We start from the raw sequence: 14,848 nt of genomic DNA, 5'->3' as shown, positions 1-14,848 counted from the left end.
AATTGACAACATTTAAAATAATTATTATGTACGGTCTACGCGTAAGAAAATATAACTCCAAAACAGTTATGTATTGCTAATTCGTTGTTTTTACGCATAAACAATAAACATTAGCAATTTTTAACAATTGGCGAATTGTATTAAAAAATTGTATTTAATTTATATTTACTTGTATTAAATAAACGCCAAGCACTATTTTTAATAGTATTTAAGCCACCTTAAAAACAAAATTTGGACAAAAAAACTAAAAATAAATAAGTTTTTAATTTTTGTTTTTGAAAATTGTGTTTTTTTCTAATTTTGCAAATGTCATATTGTCTTTGTCGAAATTTCCATGGTCGCAGAAGAGATTTACATAGTCGCAGATCTTAAATGGAAGTTTTTTAGGCCTATAAATTGGACATACACGAATATTTTATGTATGTTGCAAACTAAGCTCCGTTATATAAGGGTACATAATCAAAAGTTAGGGCGAACCGGAATTCGTTTTATTCAATAAATTTTTTTTTTCAAAAGTGCGTTTTATTTAACAATAAACAAAAAAAAAAAAAAAACACACAAAAATAAAAATTTTGGCGGTCGTGGCAGCGTACTACAAGCCGAAAGGTTTCGGATTTGCACCATTCCCACACTATTCGCCCTTAAGCCCGGCGTTTGCAAATAGCTCAAAAACGTCATATCAGCACAACCTTTCCAAATAAAAAAATACAAGAACAAATTCTGAAATACCAGAACTGAAAATTATACAAAATCTAGTATTGACTTTAAAGTCGTTTAAAACTAGCAGAATTAACTCGATTTCATAAATCTTTTTCTGAAAATCGAATGAGTTGGGGCTTCTACTTGATTGAGATTGAAAAAACAGGGTTAGGCTTTCCATTAAAAATAAATCAAACATGCAAAAGTGCTGATTTTTAAATTTTGTTATAGACACGTTTTTATGTTAGATGTTTACAATTCAAATATTATTTTTTTATATTACCATGCTATATAAATATACACGTTAATATGTTTATTTATTATTAATAACTGTTATTAATGTTAAAATTATACCGTTTAATTGATATGACGATTTAATAATTTTTTATAATTAAGTGAGTACGTATTTAAAATTTTAAAAGAATTGTAAATGTTAAGTTGTAAAAGTTTGATATCAAAAATTAGTTTTGGGCAAGCGTTTTTTTGTTAGTTTTGGGTAAGCGTCTACTTACCATTAATGTCGGAGGGATGACTTTACAGCATATTTTTCTTATAATTAATCGGCTGGTTGTTTTTTTTAATGCAAAAGTTTTTACCGCCTTATTCAACTGTTGGGCGGTCGTGCTACTGCATTAAAGTAGTAGAATTTATTAAATTCGCCAAAATAAAAGTGGTGATGCATGTATAAATAAGAAGTAGTTTATATTTTGCAAAAATTTTCGTCAAAAACCCTTTGTTACAAAATCAACCCAAATCAGAAAAAGGATTCAACATTGTTAACCTTTTTAGTAACTTGTATATTAAAACATAAAGTGGTTTAATGTTCAGATTGGAATTTCTTGTGTTTGTTTTTATGGACAACTGTTATAACAGCAACCCTTAAAAAAATGTCATCCCCAAACTACTTACAACTACTATAGCAACAAATAAAACTCATCCGGTGTGCTCTAAACTTGATATTTTTTGTTAAAATTTGTAATATAAAGTTCAATATGTTCATGAGTAATATTAACCACATATAAAAAAAAAAAATTTTAAGCTGCCATATTTTATTTGCTTCTTTTAGCTAAGGTCTATTCTTTAATTCTCTACTTTACTAACAGTCTGGTAGAAAAGTAAATCTTAATAAAGTAAACAAAAAAACAATATTATAATATAATTGATATATTGTATCAAATCAAAGCAAAAATGAACAAAAAGAGGTGAAAATATGTGTTTCTAATAAAAAATTATGAAACAAAATTTTGTTACTAATGTAATAATACTTTGGCTTTATTTACATTAAAAGTTGGTTTGAATATGATTACAAGTTTATATTGCCAAAAATAAACAATAAATTATGGTAAAACTAGTGTTTAAATGCAAATTCCTTACAACCTATTTTCATGTATTTGTTTTATATTATACTTTAATTCAATATAATTTTCTTTTAAAAAATTTTATTTTGTTTATTAAATTTAATAGAATTACAATTTTGAATTAATATCTTAAAAAAACAGTTGTGTGAGAGTATATTATTTAAGTGTTAGTGATAATAAATAAAAGAATAATTATATATTTTCAATCATGGTATTTCCAAACAGTATTACTTAATAAGTAAAAATACTTCATTGAAGATTTTTCAAATCAAAATTCTTGAAACAAAAACTGTTTCCGAAAAAAAAAATTGTTACAAAAGTTAAAATTGGGACAATATTTTGGCTTTAATTTTTTGGAACTGTAATTATAAGTTAGTTTTTATATTAAATCATATTTATATTAAATGTTTAATTAAATCTTACTAAATAATCAATACATTTCGAATCATTATTTTTAATACTTCATTGATGTTTTTATCAAGAACTAATAGTTTTATACCTTAATTGCTATTAATTTTGCCAACTTTATTTTGAAAATGTAATTTTGTTACAAAAATGGTTTTCAGAACAAAAAAATATTTGCAAAAATGGTTTTTAATAATTATTTGCAAAAATGATTAAAAAACTAATAATTAGTTTTTAATTTAAATCATATTTATATTAAATGTTTGGTTTAACATAATTACAAATTTATATCGTCAAAAATAAACAATGAATTATAGTAAAGTCATTGGTAAAAATGCAAATTCCTTACAACCTATTTACATGTATTTGTTTTTTGTTATAACATCAAATATAATTTAGTTTTAAAAATTTTTATTTTGTTTAATAAATTGATTTAAATTAAAATTTTGAATCAATATCTTTAAAGAATACAATTGTTTAAGTTATTCATATCATTTAAGAGTTAGTGATAATAAATAAAAGAATAATCATATTATTTTAATCAATGTTTTTCGAAATAGTATTACTTAATATGTAAAATTACTTCATTGAAAATTTTATTAAAAATTAATTATATCTTTCAATATCTCCAAAGAACACAGATTTTATTAAAAATTGTCAATATCTTTAAATATCTTTAAAGAACACAATTGTTTAAGTTAATTATATCATTTAAGTGTTAGTGATGATAAATAAAAAAATAATTATATTTTTTTAATCAATGTATTTCGAAATAATATTACTTGATATGTAAAAATACTGAATTGAAGATTTTATTATAAATTTGTTGTTTTGTACCCAAATTGCCTTTATTTCTTCTAATTTTGTAAAATTTATTTTGGAAAAGAAATTTTATTACAAAAACCGTTTCCAAAAAAAATTTTTTGTCACCAAAGTTGATTTTGTAACAATATTTTGGATTTATTTATTTAAAACACTAATTTTTAATTTGTTTTTAATTTAAGTTATATTAAATTTTTAATTTAATATAAGTACAAATTAATATTGCTATAAATAAACAATAAATTATGACAATACTATTGTTTAGAAACAGATTCCTTACAAGTTATTTTCACGTATTTTGTTTTATATTATACCTTAATCAAATATAGTTTTACTTTAAAAATTTATATTTTGTTCAATCAATTTAATAGAATTTAAATTTTAAATCAATATTTTAAAAGCACACAATTGTTTAAGTTAATCATATCATTTAAGTTTTAGTGATAATAAAGAAAAAATAATTGATTTTTTTAATCAATGTATTTAGAAACATTTTTTCTTACTGAATGATTAATGTATTTTAAAATAGAATTTCTTACTACTTTATTAAAGATTTTAATAAGAATTTATGGCTTCATACATAAAAAGCTTTAAATTTTTCTCAATTTGCAAAATTTATTTTGAAAACAAAGTTTTGTTACAAAAATGGTTTTCGGAACAAAATTTTGTTACAAAAATTTTTTCGGAACAAAATTTTGTAACAAAAACTGTTTTTAAAACAAAATTTTGTTACCAAAGTTAACATTTTATCAATATTTTGGTTTTAATTTTTTGTAAAAGTAATTAATAGTTAATTTTTAATTTAAACCATATTTATTTTAAATGTTAGATTTAATATGATTTCAAATTCATATCTAACATTATTTCTTACTGAATGGCCAATGAATTTGGAAACATTATTTCTTACTACTTTATTGATATTTTAATCAAAAAATGATAGTTTTATACCCAAATTGCTTTTAATTTTCCTAATTTAGCCAGATTTATTCTGAAATGAAAATTTTGTTACAAAAATGGTTTTCAAAACAAAATTTTGTTACCAAAGTTGACATTGTAATAATATTTTGGCTTTAATTTTTTAAAACAGTAATTAATAGTAAGTTGTTAATGTAAATCATATTTCTATTAATTGTTTGATTTAATATGATTACAAATTGATGTTGCTAATAAACTATTTTAGTGTAATTGTTTTATTTTATACCTTAATTAAATATAATTTTGCTTTAAAAAAATGGAAAAGTTCAACCAATTCAATAGAATTTAAATTTTGAATTAATGTCCTAAGAGAACACAATTGTTTAAGTTAATTATATCATCTAAGTGTTAGTGATATTAAATAAAAGAATAATCATATTTTTTTAATCAATGTTCTTAAAAATAGTATTACTTAACAGGTAAAGATACTTCATTTAAGATTTTATTAACAATTTGTGGTTTTATACTTAAATTGCTTTTATTTCTTCTAATTTTGTAAAATTTATCTTTGAAACGAAATTTTGTTACAAAATTGGTTTTCGAAACAAAATTTTGTCACAAAAACTGTTTCCGAAACAAAATTTTGTTACAAAAAATGACATTGTAATAATATTTTGGCTTTAATTTTTTAAAACATTAATTAATAGTTAGTTTTTAATTTAATTTATTTTAAATGTTTGATTTAATACAATAACAAATTGATATTGCTAAAAATAAACAATAAATTATGATAAAACTATTGTTTAAATGCAAATTATTTACAAAATATTTTAATGTAATTGTTTTATATTATACCTTAATCAAATAAATTTTTGCTTTAAAATTTTATATTCTGTTTATTCAATTTCATAGAATTTAAATTTTGAATCAATATCTTTAAAGAACACAATTGTTTGAGTTTATCATATCATCTAAGTGTTAGTGATAATAATAACAGAATAATTTATTCTTTTATTCAATGTATTCTGAAATATTATTTCTTACTAATTAATCAATATCGCATTACTGTAATATTTATTGTATTCTTTTTCTATTGCTTTCATTAATGCGCGAAAAACTTAAATAAAAAAAAATGTTTTTCAAAATAATAATTCCTATTATTTTGAAAAGAGAATTTTATAAAGAATTTGAATTTTATAAAGAATTTATGGTTTAATACCCAAATTCCTTTTAATTCTTCTTAATTTAAAAAAATTATTTTGGAAACAAAATTTTGTTACAAAATGATTTTCGGACCAAAATTTTGTTACGAAAATGGTTTTCGGAACAAAATTTTGTTAGAAAAACTGTTTCCAAAACAAAATTTTGTTAAAAATCTATTTCCGAAACAAAATTTTGTTAACAGTGTTGACATGGTAACAATATTTTGGCTGTAATTTATTGAAACAGTAATTAATGTTTAGTTTTTAATTTAAATCATATTATATTAAATGTTTGCCTTAATATCATTACAAATTCTTATAAAACATTATTTCTTACTTAATAATCAATGTATTTCAAAACATTATTTCTTCATACTTTATTGTTGTTTTCATCAAGAAATGATAATTTTATACCCATTTTTTTTTTGTTTTTTTGTTTAATGTTAAATACGTGTTTTTTAATTTATTTTATATTAATATTAAATGTCCTTATAAATATAATAACAAATTCATGTTGCTAACTGTAAAAATAAACAATAAATTATGGTAAAACTATTGTTTTAATTTCGAATTCTTTACAACGTATTTTTATTTATTTGTTTTAGTCCCTAAATCAAATATAATTTTGCTTTAAAAATGTATGTTTAGTATAATTAATTTAATAGATTTAAAAGTTTGAATCAATACCTTAAACAAACACAATTGTTCGAGTTTATCATATCAATTAAATGTTTTTGATAATAAATAAAAAAATAATTCATTTTTTTAAATTTATTTGAATAAATGTATTTCGAAACATTATTTCTTACCGAGTAAAAGCACTTCATTTAAATTTTACTAAAGAATTTTTAGTTCAATACCCAAATTGCAGTTAATTCTTCTATTAGGCTATTGCTGTTTTCGAAACAAAATTTTATTTATTTATATTAAATGTTTGATTTAGTATGATTACAAATTTATATATAACACTATTTCTTACTGAATAATCAATGTCTTTTGAAACATTATTTCCTACTACTTCATTAATATTTTTATCAAGAATTGATAGTTTTATACCTAAATTGCTTTTAATTCTTCTAATTTGATAAAAAAAAAAATTTGTTACAAAAACTGTTTTCGAAACAAAATATTGTTACCAAAGTTGACAGTGCCAAAACATTTTGCTTTCAATTTAACCGAATAAATTATTTTTAAATATAATTAATAAATTGGTAAAACTGCTGCGTTGATATAATTTTAAATAACTCAAAACGTTTCACCTGATTTTACTTACCTTATTTATGATAAATAAAAAAATTGTGATGTTAATTTAAGTACAGTTGTTTTAATCTCTGACAGGAGTTTAATTTTTTTTTCTTTTTATTTTAATAAAGTTTATCTCGTTCAACTTAAACAAGTTCATACAATTTGCGGTTTAAATTTCACAAATCTTAATATTTAAAAAACGATTTTATTTAGCATTATGTCTAGGGCAACTGCTGGTTTTAAAAGGAGACTTGGCAATTATTTTCTTAGACGGCATTCAATAAAAAAAGATTCAAAAATAACCTAAATTTGGAGTGTATTTTTAAGAAAAAACTAGCCAAAATGTAGTATTCCTATACTAAACTACCAAGAAAGACAATGTCAAAACTAAATTTTGTTACGAACAATTTTTTAGTACAATTTTTTCTGGTTTAATGTTGCAATGGTTTGATCATGATTACAACGTTTCTATAAAACGCCGACAAAGTAATGGTGCGATCATGGATGTATTGTTTCTATAGATACATTATATAAATGTTTAACTTAAAACAGTGTGAAAATAATTTGTTTTTGGTTGCGCAATTGCTTAATTATGGTTTGAAATCTTAGATTTCAAAACATATTGTTATTGCCTGTATATTTATTATTATTATGGTTCGAAATCTTAGATTTCGAAACATATTGTTATTGTCAGTATTAATATGGTTCGAAATCTTAGATTTTAAAACACATTGTTATTGTCAGTATTATTATTATTCTTCAGATTAATCTTTTCCAGTGTCTTATAAGCCGTAAATTTTGAGTTAAAATAACTTTTGTTCTAAAACATTAGCAGTTCGGAAATTTTAGTATGTTGTTTATTATTATATCGTGTTTCAATCCTCCTATTTTGGTAATTTAAATATTACAAATTAATGGGTGTTTGTTTATTAAAATTTAGGGATCGTCATTATGTTGTTAAATTTTGGTCAGTTATATATCATAATATTAATAACTCAAAAATGGATTAAATATTTAATTTTAGTTTGTTTATTATATTTATATGCTTGTTTGTTTATTAAAAATTAAAGTTTGATATTAAACTTTCAATATTTAATATAGTGTATTCTATAATATTAGTAAATTAAAAAAATATTTAAAAAATAATTTTCATTTGTTTATTATATTTAAATGGTTGTTTATTTATTAAAAATCAAATATTAATTTTAGGCATTTAAAACTTTGTGTAATGTATATTCTGATATCAACCATTTAAAACTGGGTTAAAAAATTAATTTTTGTTTGTTTTGTATATTTAATCACTTGTTTGTTGATTAAAAAATTCAAGATTGATCTAATAATTAATTCTAGATTGATCTAATAACTAATAAAAAGTCTAATAATTAACTACATAATATTAGATTTATTAATTTAGTTAATATTTATAATTAAGTAATGTTTATGCATAAATTTATTTATTAATAAGAATTAATTTTAAAAATGATCAAATGATTTCGAACCATATTTTATTTATCAAAGAAATCTAGTTATTATTGTTATTAATCTTTTCCAGTGTCTTATAAGCTGTGAATTTTGAGTTAAAATAACTTTTGTTTGTGAACATTTACAGTTTAGAAATTTTAGTATGTTGTTTATTATCAGATTGTGTTTTCATTCCGCTACTTACAACATTTAATTATTACTAATTACTAATTAATAGGTGTTCATTTATTAAAATTCATTAAAATGGTATATTAATTGCCTTGAAGCTGTTTAAAGTTTAAGCAAATTATCGTGACGTCACGGAGTTTGCTTTTTTCTGAAATCGAACAGGTAAGGGCTTCTCCTTGATTAGAGTTAGAGCTTCTCCTTGATTAGGGAAACCAGGGTTAGGCTTTCTATTCAAAATAAATCTTACATACAAAAATTGTTAGCTGTTTACGGTTTAGACATATGTCTGCTAATATAAAACGTATATTTATTTATTTTACACACAGAACTTTTACTATTTTGTGTTTTCTCTCAGCGTTGTACATTTCTGTACTTTTTTTTAATTCACAAAAAGGATATATGAGTTTTTAATGACACAGCATAAATTACATTTTTTTGGAAAATAACTTGTTTTCTATTAACTATTCTTACTTAATGTTAATAATCATAATATCTTGATTATTCTTGTAAGTTTATTTGTAGTAGATACGAGGTTTTAAGAACCACAACTAATAAAGTGTAACGTTTGGAAAATGCATTATGGGAACAAAGACAATGCATGCGTTATGACGTTTTAATATAAACACTTTAATCAACATCCCTCTTTTTTTATCAAAACAAAATAACTAAGTTAAAATCATATATTACATGTTCTATATAAAGTACACTAAACTTAGCCAATATCAGTTTAGGAGTTAAGTCATACGTTTTGACAATTAGAATGAAATTAATAAAAAAAACAAATGTACGAAATCGTAGTACATATATATACATAACAATAACACATAATAATACAATTAATATCTCACATAATCGTTCAAATATCGGGGTGTTTTATGAGATCTACGGGGTCTGGTATTAACAACATTACTATTACGAACATTATTAGGTGTTGTTTGTGTAATACCACTAACTGGTGTATTACTTGGGCTCTGTAGCGGTGTGATTGTGTGTAAATCAGGAACGTTAAAATCATAATCAAATCGGGTACCATTATCAGGTCTTATGTGTATTCTATTTCGTTTGTACGTTGCACCACCAAGGATACGAATCACGTATGTAGGTGGAGCAATTTGTTTTAGTAATTTTCCCTTTTCCCATCCACGTTTTGAAGGGTGCTGAAAATATACACGTTGGCCTTGTCTTAGATCAGCTATATCTCTTGCACTTTTGTCATATGTATTTTTCACTTGTTCTTGTCGCATATTTTGTTTTTTTAAATTCATGTTAGCAGAGCTGGTTTTAAACATGGGTATTACTGATCTTGTTGCTCTACCAAACATTATTTCTGCAGGACGTGTGTTCGTATCCTGTCTTGGCGTATTTCGCATTTTAAGAAGTCCAAGAAATTGATCGCGGTTGTCACGCAACGATTTCTTAAGATTTTTAATCGCTTTTATACCGGCTTTTGCCTTGCCGTTACATTGCTGATGTCCCGGTGATGATGTAACATAGTTTATTCCCTATTCTTTTGTAAACTTATTAAACTCGTGTGAAGTAAATTGTCCACCACAATCTGATACCACACATTTTGGAATACCATATCTTGCAAAATGTCTCTTTAGGCAAATTATTACCTGAGAACTCGTCATTGTAGTTAGTAAATCAACTTTAATAAAATTTGACAAATAATCCACAGTGATTAAGTAAGTACGATTATCGTATTCACAAAAGTCTATTCCAACTTTTTCCCATGGTAGTGTACCTTCACTATGCTGTTGAAGCGATTCTTTCTGATTTTTTTACTTCATTTCTTGGCAAATATCACAAGACTCAGCAATTTATTTTACTTCTTGCGACATACCCAACCAAAATATAGCAGAACGTGCTCTACGCATCATGCTATCATAACCAAGATGTGCGCTATGCAATCTATTTCTCATATCAGGACGAAATGATCTTGGTATAAAGATTCTTTCTCCTTTTAAAATAATTCCATCTTGATGACTCAGCGTGTCGCGAATACAATAATATGGCTTTACTAGCATAGAAAGTTCACATCTGTTATCTGGCCAGCCATTTTTTATTACCTTTAGAAGCTGTTGCGCTTCATTATCATGTATCATAGCTTGCTTTATTTCTTGACATCTTGCGTCAGGCATTTCACTAAATACATCTATGTTTATTATTCTTACGTCATCAGTCTCTCTTATGACGTAAGCTCGACTAAGAGTGTCGGCTATCACCAATTCTTTACCGGGTGTGTATTGAAATACAACATCGTATCGATATAAACGCATCATTAGCGCTTGCAATTGCTTTGGTGCTTGACTAAGAGGTTTTCGTGATATTGTCTCCAGCGGTTTATGGTCATTCTGTACATATACGAGTCTGCCATATGTATATTGATCAAATCTTTCCAAACCGAAAACTACAGCTAGAGTCTCTTTTTCTTTTTGAGCCCAGTTACGCTCTGACGACGTCAACGCACGAGACGCATACTCGATTGGTTTTTCATCTTGAAGTACTTTTTTACTTTGGTCAAAGTGGCGTCGAAGAAACTTTTTCTTTAATTTCACAAAATTGTTCTTCTTGTTCTGCATCCCACTTCCATTCAACGTCTTTCCGAACTAATGTTCGAATAGGTTCAAGATCCATCGATAAATTTGGCATGAATCACGCCAAGTACTGGATCATACCACAAAATCGTCGAACACCATTCACGTAAGTAGGACGAGGCATCTTTAAAATTGCTTCCAGCTTCAAGCTATCCGCTTTTATACCATTGGCTGCTATACGGTGTCCCATAAAAGTTATTTCGGTACTTTTAACGACTGCTTTGATTTCATTTAGCTTTATATTTCGTTCTCGACAACGATTTTTCAGGTTCTTTAGATTTATTTCATGATTAAGTTCAGCTTGCTCATCTGTTGAACCACATACAACAACAACAATGTCATCGGCTACACAAATTAGACCTTCTAAGTCTATCAAGGCATGAACTAGCCGTTTTTGAGAAATTTCGCTACTTACTTTTAAACCAAAAGGCAACCTTTTCCAGCGAAATCTACCGAAAGGCGTAATCATTGTCGTTAATTTACTGGCGTCTTCATCAAGTTTTACATGCTAGTAAGCTTGCTTAACGTCGAGTTTACTAAATATTCTTGCCTTGTTTAGGCTAGGTAGAACATCGTCGATAGTTGGTAGTTTAAAATGTTCTCTTTTGAGTGCAACATTAAGTGGTTGAGGAACTATGCATATCCGCAAACTACCATTTGATTTCTGGACGACTGCCATTTGACTCACCCATTCTGTAGGTTGTTCCACTGGTTCCAAAATTCCCCTGGCAACCATTAAATCGATTTCTTGTTTTACATTATCCTGTAAAGCAAAAGGAATTCTTCGGCACGGAAGTGCTTTCGAAGAAACATCACGGTCTACAGTTAAACTAGTCATTCCTAAATCACCAAGTGCTGTATCTTCAGTTATATTTGCAATAAAGTTTTTGTCATTTACCGTTATGACATTTATTTTTGTGATAGATTCTAGTCCCATTAGACAATTAAGATCATTCCCCACAACACAAAATTTAATCTTGTAGATTTTCTTATTTTAATGTTTGTGACATCTAGTACTGCTTCACCAATAGGATGAAATACCGATTTATTCCACATCACTAATTTCTTAGCATTAAAATCTACTTGGTTTTCTTTCACATATCTCTGACAAATCGTATTCACGTCAGATGCGCTATCGAGTTGAAATTTCACTGCACAACCATTTACTTTGCCATAAGCCTTTTTTCTTGGTCTGCATGTACTTGTTGCAACCACTGTTTTTTGGTTTTCATTGGTTGTTCAGGTTCAGCTGCGGCTACGTTTTTCGCTGCTTTAAGAGAGTGTATCTTTTCCTTACACTTATTTCTAGAGTGATTTTTTCCCTGACACCTTGAACAAGTTTTGCCCCAAGCAGGACAAAAAAGTTTACCCCACTTGTGTAACGTTCCACAAAAATTGCAGTTTTTTATCATTTTTTCGTTCATTTCTTCTAGGGTATTTTTCCGATAGTTACCACTAGATTTTGCTTCAATTCTATTTACAAGCTTAGACTGAGATTGCATGCTACTAGACGACAATTCGTTTGCATGTTTTACAGACATTTCACTTGCACGACATATCTGTACGGTTTTCGTTAAATTTAAGTCTATTTCGCGAAGTAATAATTCTTGCAGTTTACCAGTGACTGTAAATACAATTTTATCTCTTATCATTCTGTCTTTATCTTGAAAATTGCATGCTTCTGCTCTTGTACGCAATTCATTTAGAACGGTATCAAAACGTTCTTGGTAAGTCACATTCTGTCTGGGTGTACAATAGTTTTCTATGGCCTTTAACATTTTATTAGGATCATCTCGATCTTCAGGATCGTCAAATTTCAATTACTTGAGGTCCCGCACAATGTAAAATTATAGCTGCGCGTATATTTTTGTCTTTTGTTGAAGCTCCACTTGCCAGCATGTAAACATCTAACTGCTGTCGCCAATTTCTAAAAGCTTCCGACAAATTACTATCATTGACATTTAATATAGGCGGTAATCAAAAATTAGCTTCTGCCATCTTTTTAAATTTGAATCCGTTTAGCTGCTACCATGTTAATAATCATAATATCTTGATTATTCTTGTAAGTTTATTTGTAGTAGCCACGAGGTTTTTAGAACCACAACTAATAAAGTATAACGTTAGGAAAATGCATTATGGGAACAAAGACAATGCATGCGTTATGACGTTAATATAAACACTTTAATCAACACTTAATATTTTGAGTCATTTTACTTATTTATGTTAAACGATTTTTTTTTCTAGAAAGGTGAAAAATAACCCGATCTTTAAAAAAACGTGTTTGTTGTACCAGTATTCCATAGTTATTGCAACATGATGGATTGCTAGGTAAATGTATTTGTTAATAGTAGTTCTAATGTATATTTTTTTTGTATATATCTTTATCCTCGATGTGGAAAGGTCGAATGCGCGACCTATACATAGAGTAACATCAGTTACTCCGGCCCAGTCCCGAGTTGCCTGCGGCAGTTTAAAATATTATAGAGACTATAATTGCCCGGTAATTATGCTGCTGATATAGTGTTGGCTCAGTAGGAGTTTATACTGTTTATATTGGCTTATTTAAAGGCGCTACAGAATGAGAGCAATGGGGATTGAACCTGCGACCTTATGTTGGTGTAGCAAGTGTTCTTACCACAACACCACGCTGCCGGTGTCAATGATGTTAGATTGATATTGCAAAGAATATAACATAAAAATGTTTTGGTAGTATTTCGATAAAACAATCTTTGTTTTTAAATGGGTTTGGTTTGTTAGATGAAGAAACTGTTGGATGTCTCTGGTTGTTTTTAAGAAATTTTAAAAGGATCACAAGGATATGAAGCTAGAATATTGGCATCATATGCCTACTGATAGTTCAATTTAATATGGGTAGGGTCTATAAAACAAACTAGATATGTAAATTTTTATTTTAAATGGTCTGTCTTTAATTTTTTTTCTATTTGAATGTTTGAATTTTTTCATTCAGCATAAACACCTCAAATAAATTATTGCAAGGCTAATAAAATGTATGCTGCATATAACAAAAACATTCCTTATTCTAAAAGCTTGTCGACAGTTTTGTATAATGGCTAAATTTTTTTAATATATGTTTCACACTGTAAGTAAATGTTATGTGAATTAGTCCTGATTTTATATTTGTTCAAGTGTTTTTAAACATTTTTGTAACGTTATTACTTAAAAAATACTAACTTTTATATATATATATTAAATGTATTTATTAGTTGTTGGACATATTTATAACCTTGTTAAATATAGCACTTACAATAAAAAGTAGTTTAAAGCTACCTTTGTTAAATATAGCACTTACAATAAACCTTGTTAAATATAGCACTTACAATAAAAAGTAGTTTAAAGCTAACCCATTTTAACATGCATGTTAAATAAGAAACAAAATATTATCATTTTTATATTTATTTATAAAAACATGAGACCAAAGTGTTTCAAATGCGAAATGTAAATATTTTTCCAAACAGACTACTTATTATGTTATTTAAGTAGAGCAAAGTATCTACGGTTCTTACAAATTTTGGAGGGATTCTTTAAATTGTCACAATATCTCGTGCAAAATTTGATGTTGTTTTGCCCTTAAAAATGGTTAAACACATTTACTTATATTTTGTTATAATAAACTTATATCTTTAAAATTGTTATTATAATACAATATATGTTTATATATACATTTTTTTTTTAATTATAAGGTTGTCAGAGTGTACTGAATAGTGGTAAAAGGGTACCTATAATCTATACAGGATCGAATGGATCAAATGGTTAACGAATAAATGGATTAAATGGACCGAATGAATCAAATATATATCAGATGGTTATCAAATGCATCAAATGAAACAAAAAGATTGCATGAACTAAACCTTACCCCAACCCCCACCTAATCAGAATAAGCTTAATGCATGTGATCCATTCAATCCACTTGGTCTATTCGATCTATTTAATAACC

The sequence above is a fragment of the Corella eumyota genome, chromosome 6 (assembly GCF_963082875.1).
Source record: "Corella eumyota chromosome 6, kaCorEumy4.1, whole genome shotgun sequence".
In the NCBI taxonomy this organism is placed as follows: domain Eukaryota; kingdom Metazoa; phylum Chordata; class Ascidiacea; order Phlebobranchia; family Corellidae; genus Corella; species Corella eumyota.
The sequence above is the reverse complement of the archived record's forward strand: the minus strand, read 5'-3'. Positions refer to the sequence as shown.